The 15,173-nt window shown below is 48.3% G+C and overlaps 1 protein-coding gene across 3 annotated transcripts in view; it reads left to right on the forward strand.

Annotated features, from left to right (window-relative positions):
- PRPF39 (pre-mRNA processing factor 39) overlaps positions 1–15,173 on the forward strand; it is a 271,712-nt gene that overhangs the window by 52,527 nt on the left and 204,012 nt on the right. The window lies entirely within an intron of this gene.

Below are 15,173 nucleotides of genomic sequence, written 5' to 3' on the forward strand. Positions count from 1 at the left end.
TTGGATCTGGGGTGGTATGGAGGAAGAAGGAAAGAGATACTTGAAGGGAAAACAGTTGGGAAGAGATGGGATGGGGCAATTGGGAAGAGAAAGGGAGAGGAGTTGGATCTGGAGATGGGAGAGAGGGAGAAATGTTAGGCCTGTGGATGGAAGGCAGAGAAATGCAGCATCTCTCTTTTTTTCTCCATTTCATTGTTCAGCATCAAGGGGGGAGGGAAGAAGAAAAGCAGAAAAGAGAGGGAGCAAAATGTTGGATCATGGAGATAAGAGGAGGAGAGATGGAACCATGGAAGGGCAGGAGGGAAGAGAGCTGGGATAAGATGATGCTAGGGGATGGGAAGAAAGGGACAGGGAGTTATAGCCTGACCAGTGGAGAGAGGGAGGGGAATTCTGAAAGTGGTGAGTCATGTGGATGAGGTCAAAAGGGATATGACAAGATGAGTACAGTGGTAGAAATGTGGTAATGGGGAGTAGATAAAAGGGAATAGGAGGCTGGGAAAGGAGTGAGATGGGAAATGGGAGAGCTAGAGACAGAGAAGATGGAGAATTGAGAGGTAGCTGAACATTTAAAAAGAAGAAGGATGAGAAAGAAGGCAATATTTGAGTGGACAGAGGCAGAAAATAAAAAGTTAAGAAAGCTGAAAGGGAAAAATCAATACATTGGAGACAGGCATAAGAAGGAAATGGAACAAGAGAAGAGGAGAAAAAAATGGACAGCAGACACTGGAAATAGACTTAGTTGAAGATAGAGAAAAAGCTGAAAGATAAACTGGGACCAAGATGATGGAAAAACAAAACATCCAGGCAACAAGGTAGAAAAAATTGTTTTATTTTGAATTTATTAACTAGAATATGTTAACTTTGGGATATGTTGATCACAGTTATTTTTTTATTCAGTGGTGTAGTCATAAACAGCTGATTTGGGGGAGGGACTGGAGCCCAAAATTAGTGGATAGGCACCAAAGCTTCTGCCTGAGTGCAATTTATAAATACTTGAGCTAGTGAGGATTCCCAAGCCCTGCCAAGCGTTTCATTATACATGGTGGAAGAATTTCAGAATTGGAGCCTTTTGGGTTTAATGAATTCAGAGATCTCTGAAGGTCTTTAGAGAGTGGGTAAAGTAAATCTTGAACATTTTGAAAGCGGAAGATGCGTGGATGTGGATAAATTTACTGGATCCCCAGGGCTGGCGTGGGTGGGTATTGCAGCTCTGCTCATGGTCTGGGCAGAGTCTCATCTTCAGGATATCTCGTCCTCCCACATAGGAGGAGTGGAGAATGTTCAGGCAGATTTTCTCAAGTCATCACATGCTAGAACCCGGAGAGTGGTGTCTAGGTCACGCAGCCTTCCAGTTAATAGTGTAGACTTGTGGTCAGCCCCTCATAGACCTGATGGCCACAAGTGTCAGCACCAAAACACCCCACTTCGTCAGTCATCGCAGAGATGGGCAGGCCGGGGGCTGGATGTTCTGGTTCAGCCAGCATGGCCGATGGAGGGTCTTTTGTACATGTTTCCTCTGTGGCCATTAGTGGGCAGAGTTCTTGCCGGCATTGTTCGGCATCCCGGCTTCGTGATCCTGGTGGCCCTGGACTGACCCAGGCGTCCGTGGAACACGGACCTGGTTCGGCATCTTGTGGCGGATCCTTTTCCACTGCCGCTTGCAATCCGGGTCCCTTTTGAAAGGGACTGCCTAGGTAAGAAGGGGTATTCAGATAAAGTGATCTCAACCCTCTTGGGAACCCGGAGACTTTCCACGTCTTGGGCTTATGTGTGGGTTTGGTGTATATTTATTTTTTTTTGTAATTCTTTATTTAAGCACTGTATCCATTGTTACAACAAGTACCACAGTGTGGCATAACCATAAAAGAAAAACAATAAGCAGGTATACAGTGTGTACATTATGAAACACCCCTCCCCCCCCACAACCAATCCCCCCATCCCCCCCCCCTCCAAGACCCCCCCTCCAGCCCCCCCCAAAGAGCCAACTAATTGACCCCTCCCCAAGAAGCATCAAGATCCCCCCCCACTACTCAATACGCTCCATAAAGGAGAAGGAGCGGGACATAAGCCCAGGAAACAAAGGAGGTCCCCATACGGGAGTAAGCAATCTAAGCCTCCCTTGCAGGAATCTCAGAACTACCCTCCACCTCCAGGAACCTACCCCACAGATCCTCGAACTGTCGCCTCTGGCGGGTAAGTAGAGCGGAAAGGCGAAATTTCTCACATACCCAGCCCAGTTTCACTCTCATCATCTCCACCGTGGGTAGCGTGGGGCTTTTCCAAAGAGAGGCTAGTATTAACCTAGCCGCTGTAAAAGCCAGACGTGCCATCTTGTCCTGCGTTTCCTCCACTTCCCCTGGGAGTACCCCCAACAGAGCTGTTTCCGCTCTATATGGCAAAGTACATTGCAAGAGGCGCCCCACATAATGGAACACCTGAGTCCAGTACTCCAAGATGTGAGGGCACTCCCACCACATATGGAAGAACGTACCCCTCAGACCACACCCTCTCCAGCATTCCCCTGTACATGAGGTGCTCATCTTTGCAAGCATCACAGGAGTAACATACCATCTTACAAGAAGCTTAAGAGCATTTTCTACCAGTTGTGGAGCCACCGCCACGTGGTGTATTCGCAGTGCTATTTGTTCCCATTCCTCTGTCGTATAGGTGAGCCCCAAATCCTCCTCCCAAGCCCGCATATAAGATGTCTGTTGACCAGGGTCTGCATGCAATATGCGGTATAGATGCGAAATGCAGCCCCGACGCACTGGGTCCCCCAACAGGAGCTCAAACCTCGAGCGCTTATAATCGTGGAGGTCCCCCATCTTGAATCGCATAATATAATCCTTCACCTGAAGATAGGGGAATAAATCACGCTGCTCCAGGTGGAAAGAAGCTTGCACCTCAGGAAACCCACGAATGCTCTCCCCTTCCAACAGCTGGCCAAAACGCCTCAGCCCGCCTCGCTCCCACCTGCAAAAGACTCCCCCCTCCCTACCCGGAGTGAAGTCCTCCGCATACCTAATAGGCAAAAAATGTAATCCCCGCACCCTATCCACCAGTTTCCTACTAGCCCCCATCCAGACCCGTAGCGTCCATCTTATAAAAGGATTAGAAAGATTAACAATTTCCTTCTCCCTTAAGCCCACCCACGGTAAATAAGACAGCGTCGTTATGCCCCTAGGGCCCCCCATGAGACCCTGTTCCACCTGAACCCACAATTTGGCCGGAATCGCATGCCAATCTACAACCGCCCTAAGCTGTGCCGCCCGGTAGTATAATTCCAAATTGGGTATCCCCATGCCTCCCTCCTCCTTAAATTTGAACATTGCATATCTCGCAACCCGGGGACGCCTACCCCTCCAGATAAATTGTAAAAGTGACCTATGCCAGCGAATAAAATAGGCTTTAGGGACTTCAACAGGAAGAACTTGAAATAGATAGAGAAATCTGGGCAGGACCATCATACGTATCACCTCCATTCTACCCATCCAGGAAAGGCACAGAGGGTCCCATCTATCAAGGTCTTGTCGCATTGCCGCTCCCAGAGGAAGATAATTAAGGCGGAACAGGGTATCCCAATCCACCCCCAGCAAAATCCCCAGATATTTAATGGGGCCTTTCACCCAGCGGAAGGGGACCCTATGTTGCAGTTCCAGGGCCTCCAGCTCGGGTACCGAAATGTTCAAGATCTCCGTCTTAGACATATTAGCCTTGAAGCCAGAGATCCGCCCATAATCCCGCATCAGGTCTCGTAGAGCCAGAAGTGAACTCTCCGACCCCTCCACTATGGCCAAAATATCATCCGCAAAAAGGGACAGTTTATGCTCAACCCCCTGCACCTGCACCCCCTTCACATGCCGGGACAGACGTATGCTTTGAGCCAAAGGCTCAATCACCAGAGCAAACAGCAGGGGAGAGAGTGGGCACCCTTGTCTCGTCCCTCGATGTAACTCGAAGGGCTTGGAATAGACCCCATTAACTTTGACGCAAGCCTTCGGGGTGTGATAAAGCGTAAGAATCCAAGAAATAAAGCGTGACCCGAATCCCATCTGGCGTAGGACAGCCTCCATAAACGTCCAATCCACCCGATCGAACGCCTTTTCGGCATCCACCGCCACCCAAGACGTTCTTGATCTACGAGCCGCCCACACCAAGTTCAGCACCCGCCGAATACCATCAGCCGCCTGGCGCCCCCCAATGAACCCCACCTGGTCCGGGTGAATCAAGTCCGGCATATAGGTTGCCATCCTATCAGCCAAAATACGGGCCAAGATTTTGGTATCAATGCCTAACAGAGAGATAGGGCGATAGCTGCCACACAAAGACGCATCTTTCCCTGGTTTAGGCAGTATCGTGATCCCTGCCAAACGCATATAGAAAGGCAAGCGCTCTCCCTCTTTCAGGGAATTAAATAATCTAGTTAGTAAAGGCGCAACCAAGGGAGAAAGTTTTTTGTAAAACAGCCCTGTAAACCCGTCCAGGCCCGGAGACTTTCCCGGCTTCAATTGTCTAATAACACGTAATACCTCATCCACCGTAATATCACCTTCCAGCCCCAGCGCATCCGACCCAGATAGAGTGGGCAGTCCCAAATCTCTCAAATAGGCTTGGCTCTCCTCCACGGAACCCTCCAGCTCTGGAGTATAAAGTTCCTGATAGAACTCCCGAAACCGCCTTTGTATGCCTACCTCCTCAGTAATAACCGTGCCATCCCTCTCCTTAATAGCCAAAATATTACTCCTAGATTGTTGCACTTTGACCCTATGAGCCAAAAGTTTACTAGCCCGGTTTCCCGATTCAAAATATTTAAGCCTCAACTTCTCCAGATTAAATTTAATCACCTCATCTTCTAACTTCCCAAGGGCCATTCGGGCTTCCTGAAGCCGAAGCCTCAGCTGCGGGCCCCCCTGACCCCTCTTGTGTTGATCCACCAAAGTGCGGAGTGTTTCCCGGAGCTGCAATTCCTCCTTCTGCCGAGACTTCTTCTTATAGGCAGCTATAGAGATCAATTCCCCCCTTAACACCCCTTTCAAACTTTCCCAGATTGTCACGGGGGAAAACTGATCCACATTATTAAACTCTAGAAAATCATAGATCCCCGTTTCTAACTTCTGCACAATTTTCGGATCACCTAACAGGGTATCATTTAATCTCCAGTACGTATCTCCCCCCCGAGGTCCTCCCCAGCTCAGATCCATCCATAGCGGGGCATGGTCAGACCAGCCAATGGTATCAATCTTGGTGTCTAGCACCTTACCCCCCCACCCTTTATCCACACATATCAAATCAATGCGAGTGTACACCTCATGTACAGGAGAATAGAAAGTGTAGTCCCTACCCATCCAATGTTGCACCCGCCACCCATCCTCCACATTAAGGACTTCCAGAAATCTCTTCAGACCGTTTCTATCACTCTTAAGTCTGTCACTCCCCTTGCCCGTGGAATCCCATTCCTGATTAAGAACCAAATTAAAATCTCCCCCCACCACCAAGTGCCCCACCTTGACCGCTAAAATTTTGGGCAGGAGAAGGTCAAAAAAGTGGCCCTGTTGAGAGTTAGGTGCATACAAATTAACCAGCGTTACCCGAATGCCATCAACCGTACCAGTCCAGATAAGCCATCTCCCTCCCTCATCCCTCCATTCCCCTTCTGGGACCACCTTCAACTTGTGGGAGAACAGAATCCCCACCCCCGCTTTTTTCCGCTCCACCCTATTAGATGCCCAAACCCTCACTGGATAGTCCCGGAACTGTACAAGTTTTTCTCCAGCTTTTACAAAATGAGTTTCTTGAACAAAACAAATATCAAAACATAGGCGCTTAACTTCTTTCAACAACAGTTGCCGTTTACGTGGCATGTTAAGCCCCTTAACATTCAAACTTCCCAATCTAAGAACCTTATCCCCCCCCATCCTCAACTAACAGCAACACACCCAACACCCCTCCCCCTACCATCCCCCTCCGTGACCCAAGCTCCCCTCCCCCCATTCCCCCCACCCCCCCCATCCTCTCCCCTCCTCCCCAATCTTCCCCACCCCCCTCCCCACCAGACCCACACTCCCTCTCTCCCCACTCCTTCCAAGACTTCAAGTGACTTCACCACCCCCCCATGCCACCTTTAATGTACCTCCCGTCCTCACATCCAAACCTCTCACACACCCTAGCCCCCCTGCAATCGCTCCCCATCCCCTTAACCATATACTCTCAGGCACACTCCCAAAGTCAGCACTGGATCAGCACCAAGGTCCAGAACCCTGCAGCGGGTGAACACGGACACCCTCAGCCATCCACTCAGGTGTCCGGGGCCGCAGCTGCGCCCAGCTCGGTTGCCTCCCCCTCCAGTCGAGAGCTCTGTCGTCCTCTCCGTCTCTGGGGCACCGCTTTCCACTGATACCGCTCCAACTTCTGCGCCGATAATTTGCTCAAAACGGAATCTCCCATCTGCACCAGGCCCTCCTTCAGAAGTATCGCTTGCAGCTCCGCCACCGTCGTCGCACGCTTATGCACCCCATTAAAAGTAACCAGCAGGCCGAATGGGAACAGCCAGCGATAGCGTAAGTTGTTCTGCTTCAGCACCTCCAGCAACGGTCGAAACTCTCTCCTCTTCTGCAAAGTGATGGTCGAGAGATCCTGGAATATCTCCACTTTCAAATTCTTCCAGGATATAACACCCATGTCTCTAGCTTTCTTCACCAGACGATCCTTATCTGGGAAGTGGTGGATGCAGGCTATAATATCTCTCGGGTAATCTCCAGACTTCGGACCCAGTGTGCGGTGCGCCCTATCCACTCTCAGGCCCCCAGGAGCAGTGTCAGATACCCCATCCTCGGCCAGCAGAAACCGGCTAAGCTCCTGCACCACAGCCGCAGCATCACCATACTCCGCTGTTTCTGGAACTCCCCGGATCCGGACATTGTTCCGTCGGGACCTATTCTCCAGATCCTCCACTTGAGCACAGCAATCCAGCAGATCCTTTTGGACTGTTTTCACCTGGGTAGTGAGTCCTTGTACCGTCTCCTCCTGCTCCCCCAATCTCTTTTCAGTGTCTTCCACTCTGCCCAGCAAGTCAGCAAAGTCCTGCCGGATCTCTTTCACTGCCTCTTTTATTTTTCCTTTAACTGCTGCCACCTCCTCTTTGATCTCTGTGGCCCACATTTGCAGATCGGCTCTTGTAACAGCCGCCGCCGTTCCTGCATGCCGTAGCCGCGGGGAGGCACCGCGCTCCGAGTCATCTTCCGACGCGCTGTCTCCCGACTCGCGCGCGGACATGCCGGAGATCCCCCGCACGTGTCTGAGGCCTCCCTGCTCTCCTCCGCGCTCCGACGCTCTGCCGGTCTCATTTCTTTTTTTTGACGGCATCCTGGAAGCGCGCTAGGCTGCACGCTCTCCCCGCGACTCGCTCACTCGCAAATTTCAACTCTCCCCACGGGAAAGGTACGCTGCTACGGAGTGGAGAGTCAGAGCAATGTCTCTAACCCTCCATCTTGGTCCGTGACGTCACCGGAAGTCGGTTTGGTGTATATTTGAGAAGTGGTGTGCTGCGCGTGCAGTGGTCTCTCTTCATGCTTTCTTGCCTAACATCTTAGAGCTCTTGCAGGATGGCCTGTACAGGGGCCTGGATTGGTTTTCTCTCCGAGTTCAGTTTGCGGCCTTGTCTGCCTTTTGTGGGTTATTTCAAGGTCAGAGACTGCTGGCCATTCCTGATGTCATTCGCTTTTTGGTGGGCGGCCAAATTGTTCAAGCCTCCCGTGCGAGTGTCTGTTCCTTCTTGGAATCTTAATCTGTTCTTGTCCATGCTGGTGTGCCCACCTTTTGAACCTTTGGGTGCCTGTTTGTTGAAGGACTTTACTCTTAAAGTGGTCTTTTTGGTGGCTATTACTTCTACTAGATGTGTTTCTGAGCTTCAGGTTTTCTCTTGTAGGTCTTCCTTCCGGGAGTTCTCTAGGGAGTGGGTTGTGTTGTGGCCTGTTCCTTCCTTTCTGCCAAAAGTGGTCTCGCCTTTTCATGTTAATCAATCAGTGGTCCTCTTGGTGTTAGTTAGTCGGGAGGGCTCTTCAGAGCAGATACAGTTGCGCAGATTGGATGTCTGCCGGGTCCTTCGCTCTTATGTGCAGAGGACCCAGAAGTTCAGGTAATCAGATCATCTCTTTGTCCTTTTAGCAGGTCTTCGTAAGAGGGATGGCGCTTCCAAGACTACCATTGCTCGATGGATTAAGGAGACTATTGCTTCTGCATATCTTCTCCAGAAAAAGCCTGTTCTGGAATTTCTCAAGGCTCATTCCACTTGGGTCAGGCAGCTTCTTGGGCTGAGTCTTCTCTAGTGCCTCCAGTGGATATTTGTATGGTGGTAGTTTGGTCTTCTCTGCATTCCTTTGTCAGACACTATCGTGTGGACGTTCATGTGCGTCGGGACGCGGTGTTAGGTGAGCTTGTTCTGGTATCAGCCCTTCGGGGGTCCCACCCATGATGGGTACTGCTTTGGTACGTCCCATTAGTAAAGAACTGTACTGTACCGGTCTATCAGGCAACACAGAAGGAGAAATTAGGTTCTTACCTGCTAATTTTCTTTCTGTTAGCCAGTAGAACGGTACAGTTCCCCACCCTATCTGTATTTCTGTCGTGATTGCGTTTTTTGTACGCTTGCAGATTTTGCTTTTTCTGCGGGTTCTAGTATTTTTCTAAGGCCGGAGAGATAAAAGAACAGCGGCTATGGCTCAGCTGGCGTAGCTGGTGAGCCGTGGGAACATTTTCACTGCAGGGGTTTTAGTTCTATGCATTTTCCCACAGTTATTACTATGTGTTTGTTGTTTTACTCTCCTGTTCGAAGTGTTATTACTGTTTCACGTTAGTTTTTCCTTAGTTCTGCTTGGCTATTTGGCAGACTGGGTTAGGAGGGGGAGCCTCAGCTAATATAACTAGTGCTGACCGATTCAATGTTGAGGTAGGAATACCGAAAGGAAAGAGAACCATAGCGACAATTTTCAACTTCAGGAAAGGAAACTACGAAGCAATGAGGGAAATGGTAAGGAAGAAACTTAGGAACACTTCCAAAAAATGGCAAACGGTAGAACATGCCTGGTCTTTTCTCAAGAACACGGTGAGCGAGGCACAAAATCTGTATATCCCCAGATTCAGAAAGGGGTGCAAAAAGAGTCGAACAAAAGACCTGGCGTGGATAGCTAAAATAGTGAAGGAAGCGATAGGCAATAAGAAAAATTCATTCAGGAAATGGAAAAAGGACAAAACTGAGGGGAACTGGAAAGAGCACAGGAAGTATTGAAGTAAAGGCTGCTTTGTTTACCTCATTGGAATGACTACGAGACAGCATTGTATGTTCCAAAAACAGACAATATTTGTTTATTGTTAGTATAAAAACTTACAAAATTACAGCAGCAAAGGCATAGCAGAAAAATATATTGTCAGTTCAGAATATGCAATGGAGAGAAGAACTTGCACCCATATGTTTAGCAGGGGGCTAGCAGTTCCCCGTAGCATAAGTAAGTGAATCTCTCTGGCTCTACCTGTGATGCACGTGTTTTTTTATACAGAGAAATTCTTCCTTTGTTTCAAGAAGCACATCCCCAAACTCTGGTCATGTATTTCCCTATTGGTACAAAAATGTACACCTAACTATTCCTCCCCCCAGTCCACGCCTCTCTCACTTCCCCCCCCCCCCCCGGAGGGGGGCCCTTGCAGAAACAGAGAATTCTTCATGAACTTTCTTCCTCCAGCTCTGAAATCCTTATCACCTCGCAGAGGCTGATTTGTGGTTTTACAACACTGTATATCTTCAGGATGGTGTCCTTGTAGACAGTCTTATGCAGAAAGTTCAAACAAAGATGCAAGGGTGACATTCCAGCATCCTGGCCGTGCCTGGATCCCATGGCTTGCTTCAGAGACAGGCACCAGTCCCCCACATCCTTACTCCCCCTTCATCCTTCAGGGGTTGTTATTTGTTATGGGTGTTTTATGGCTTTTCAGGGTGCCTTGCATATGTTAAGTACTCTTGCATATGTCATACAGCACTGATAACGGCTCAGCACAAATGAACAATGGCCCCCGAACCTTGGAGAAGTATCCTCCTAAGGAAAACAAGAACTAGGCCAGCAGGGTCAGCATTTCAAAAGGATACATGTGTTCACAGATAGCAAAGTACATGCTGTTCCTTCTGGCTAGCTTGTAAAGGAAGGCTGTTTTAGGCTGATAAAAGAAAACATCGATGAACATTGTGAAAGAAACGAACTTCAAATAACCAGCCAACATGGTTTCTGCAAGGGGAGATCTTGCCTAACGAACTTATTGCACTTCGAAGGAATTAACAAACGGATGGACAAAGGAATCCCCATAGACATCATATATCTAGATTTCCAAAAAGCCTTTGACAAGGTGCCCCATGAACGCCTACTCCGGAAACTGAAGAACCATGGGGTGGAAGGAGACGTACATAGATTGTAACCCGTACTGTGGTCTGATCGGAACTCAACAGCACCTCTCAGTGGTTACAAGATATAATAGCACTTGCGTGTGACCCGGGCTGGAGTCACCCTGCAGGCTTGGACTGACACCAACAAAAAAACAAAAAAAAACCCCCAATGTTCCAAAAGGTAGTAAATCAAAATATCTCAGGTTTATTCCTTCCAACATAAAAATCAGGAAAATCATGAATCCAAACAAACAGGTAAGTAAACCATAAACCTTCAAGCAGTCCAAACTCAAAAGTGAGCAATAAACAGTTCCAAGAATAAAGCTCAACTGCTTTCCTTACTATTTCCTCTTCAGGTTATCCTTCCCTGAGGTTAGGCTCATCTCAGAGCTCAATGCAACCTGCTCCCAAACAGGTTGTACAGTTTAGTCCAAACATAGAGTTCAAGTCACTGAATTCACTGTACCCAGTGCTCCTCTAGTGAAGCCTCTGGCAGCCTTACACTGAACTGCCAGGCAAAGAAGAGTGTCCCAGGTTTGCTTTCATTTAGCTATCTTATAGCCTACAAAATGCTCTCCCAGGTAACAGCAAACCTCTCCCAAAAACTGACACCTTCATCTTCAGAAAAACAAAGGAAAAAGAAAAGCAAAAATCCCAAAAGGTCCAGTTTCAGCAACACAGTCACTTTCAATCAAAGGGAGCTGAAAACACACTCACTGTTTCTGCCAATTAGGATCTGCAGCTGATGGAAAGACCAACCTCCATGGCTTCCTCACAAGGACTTACTTCCTCAGGCAGGTTGTCAAGTTCCATTGGAAGATCAGCATCAGAGAGAACTTTCTCCAGCATTTCTCCAGCCTCCTGTACCTCCATGGGTGAGGCTGTATCATCCCTGCTTGGCCCGAGGAGACTCTCAGGGAAGAAAGGTCTGAACTAGAGAATGACACGGGGAAAAAATCTGTCCCCGTCACCGCCCCGTCCCCGGCCCACCATCCTCTGCACCGCCCCGTCACCGCTATTCCATTCACCGCCCCGTCACCGTCACTGCCATCCCTTTCACCGCCCCGTCACCGCCACTGCCATCCCATTCACCGCCCCGTCACCGTCCCCGCAGCATCCATATAAGCCTTAGTACTCTAATATTTAGCGTATTCCATTCTTATAAATCAAAGTTCCTGCTGCTGAACTAGAGAACGAGATGTTCAGCTGGCAGGGCTTTGTTTATAAATTTTTATTAACACAACTAATATACCACCATAATATTTCCGACAGAGGACAAGTATGCAATAAATGCATTTTGCTGTTTCAATGCCAGTGCTCAGCAGAACACCAGACAGCAATATGGACATTCACCTTATGTAGTACTTTTTTAATATATAAAAATAGGCAAAATTAGTTGCTGTTTTATCATTATATTTTCTTGCCATTATAGTATTCTTCATTGATCATTTTTCTTTTTAAATTCAAAACAAATTCAACCTATCTTGTGTCCCAGCATGAATTCATGTTTCACTCAATTGGCTGTTTCAAGGGAATTAACCCTCCAACTTCCATTTGCAAAAATACCCAATGTTGTTCCTTCTATGAGCAATATTTAAATTATGAGGAACAACATTGGGTATTTTTGCTGAATTGTGTGACACCATTTGGGCTGAACATGAAGATTGAAAATGCCTGGTTAGCCCTGGACAGATGATTTGAACAGCCAGGAGCCTGTCCTGGCCATTTAAATCATTTTGAATATCTAGTCCAATGATAACAGAATTAGGGTGATTATAGAAACATAGAACTTTGTTGATCACTAAAAACAGTGGAGACTAAGGGTCTATCAAGCTCAGCATCCTGTCTTTGACACTGGCCAGTCTTGGTCTTTGGAACTGCCCATTGTGTCAGAAGCAATAGGGATTAAGTGACTTGCCCAGGGTCACAAGGAGTGTAGTGTAGCTCTAACCACTGGATTTAGAAGTTGGCTTCTTTTGGGATCTTTAACTCATCATCGCTAGGACTCGAATCTGAGTCCGTGGCACCTAACATAGAATGGAATTAGTATGGCAAAGTAATGAAGAATGGTCCAGCAGCCCCCACCCTCCCTCCACCTCACCTTATATTCGTTCCGAGTTTGCCGGCTTCCTTTTTCCCTAGCCGCACGCGTTCAAAAAGCCGTGCATTTAGCCAGCTCCCTCCCTCCACCTCACCTTAAATTTCGAGTTTTCCGGCTTCCTTTTTTCCGAGCCGCACGTGTTCGAAAATCCGTGCACGCGCAGCTGCGCGAGTCAATCAAACTTCTCCTCTCCTGCAACTTCCTGTTTCCGGTTGCGTCAGAGGAGAAGATTGATTGACTCGCGCAGCCGCGCGTGCACGGATTTTTGAACACGTGCGGCTCGGAAAAAAGGAAGCCGGAAAACTCGAAATTTAAGGTGAGGTGGAGGGAGGGAGCTGGCTAAATGCTACGGGCGGGCGGGTGGTGGCTGCGGGGACTGCGCGATCCTTGATACCTCACTGCGGAGACAAGACCATTCACCGCCCCGCGGGCGGTGAATGGCCTTGTCCCCGTCGCCGCAGCGACTGCTAGTTTTCTTCCCCGTTTTCGGCGGGTGACCCGCGGCTAAAATGCGGTGGCCGCGGGTAAACCGCCACCGTGCCATTCTCTAGTCTGAACCTTCTCCCTAGCCTGCCTGTCTGCTTGCTCTCAGCTGCTGGTTTTTGTACTCCAGGGGCACGCCCTATTCTACCTGAGTCAGCAGACCTGCCTGGGGCTCTTGGGCTCCTCCTGTGGTGACCTAGATACGGCTCTTCCAGGAGATCCTTGGATATTTCAGGCTCCCCCTGGTGGTTAACCTGAAAATCATCCCTAGAACAATCCTTGTCCATTCCCTTCCAGGTTTTCTTTTGTGTCTTAGCAGGAACTTTAGCTGGAACCAGGTCAGGCATGATGCCTGTCTGGTTACAAGATGGATCAGAAACTGGTTGGCGGGTAGGAAACAGAGGGTAGGAGTGAAGGGCCACTACTCGGACTGGAGGAGGGTCACGAGTGGGACCCCGCAGGGCTCGGTGCTCGGACCGCTGCTATTTAATATATTCCTAAATGATCTAGAAACAGGGACGAAGTGCGAAATAATAAAATTTGCGGACAACACCAAACTATTTAGTGGAGCTCGGACTAAAGAGGACTGCGAAGAATTGCAAAGGGACTTGAACAAACTAAGGGAATGGGCGACAAGATGGCAGATGAAGTTCAACGTTGAGAAATGTAAAGTATTACATGTGGGAAACAGAAACCCAAGGTACAACTATACGATGGGAGGGATGTTATTAAATGAGAGTACCCAAGAAAGGGACTTGGGGGTAATGGTGGACATGACAATGAAGCCGACGGCACAGTGCGCAGCGACCGCTAAGAAGGCAAATAGAATGCTAGGCATAATCAAGAAGGGTATTACAACCAGAACGAAAGAAGTTATCCTGCCATTATATCGGGCGATGGTGCATCCGCCTCTGGAGTACTGTGTCCAATATTGGTCGCCGTACCTTAAGAAGGACATGGTGTTACTCAAGAGGGTTCAGAGGAGAGCGATGCATCTGATAAAGGGGATGGAAAACCTTTCATATGCTGAGAGATTGGAGAAACTGGGTCTCTTTTCCCTGGAGAAGAGGAGACTTAGAGGGGATATGATAAGAGACTTACAATATCATGAAGGGCATAGAGAGAGTAGAGAGGGGCAGATTCTTCAAACTTTCGAATAATAAAAGAACAAGAGGGCATTCAGAAAAGTTGAAAGAGGACAGATTCAAAACGAATGCTAGGAAGTTCTTCTTTACCCAACATGTGTGGACACCTGGAATGCGCTTCCAGAAAGCGTAATAGGGCAGAGTACGGTACTGGGGTTCAAGAAAGGATTGGACAATTTCCTGCTGGAAAAGGGGATAAAGGGGTATAGATAGAGGATTACTGCCCAGGTCCTGGACCTGTTGGGCCGCCGTGTGAGCGGACTGCTGGGCATGATGGACCTCAGGTCTGACCCAGCAGAGGCATTGCTTATATTCCTATATTGAATCGATTTTTCAATTCGGTTTTCCTGCCCAATTGGGTGTTTTTATAAAACATCCTAGTGGGTTTATTTTATAGCCTCGTCGCCCCCTTTGCCTTCTTCTAACCACACTGGCTCTGTGGTGTAAACAAAATAAATAAACAAAAGACTTTTCCTCTCTCTGTTAAATCCTAGCTCACGTTTGCGGTCTAACAAAAGCTCTGGCAGGATACACTTTTCAAATCTGACATATTGTAATCACAAAACAGAAAATAAAATTTTTTCTACCTTTATTTTCTACCTATTATTTTCTACCTATTATTTTTTCTACCTTTAGTTGTCTGGTCAATATTCAAATCTTGTTGGTCCCAGGCTCTGGTTGTCTTCTGATAACTTGCTTGCCAGGGTCTCCTTCTTTCTTCTTTCTCTGAGCTAACCATCCATCTTCCATCTGTCTTCCCCTTCTGTTTCCCTTTCCTCCCCCGGAGGTTTGGCATCTTTCCTTTTTTTCGTCTCCATCCACAGATTCACCTTTTCTCAACTACCCTTTCATCCAGCATCTCTCCCTCCTTCCCCACCACCCTAGGGTCAACCATCTCTCCCTTTCTTTTCCCAACTACCCTCTATCCTCCCCCTCCACACCATCCCTTTTGTCCGACTTCTCTCCCTTTCTGTTCCTTCCCTCCCTAAATCCCATTATCCACCATCTCTCTCCCACT

Source organism: Geotrypetes seraphini, chromosome 7 (assembly GCF_902459505.1).
Source record: "Geotrypetes seraphini chromosome 7, aGeoSer1.1, whole genome shotgun sequence".
NCBI classification, from domain to species: domain Eukaryota; kingdom Metazoa; phylum Chordata; class Amphibia; order Gymnophiona; family Dermophiidae; genus Geotrypetes; species Geotrypetes seraphini.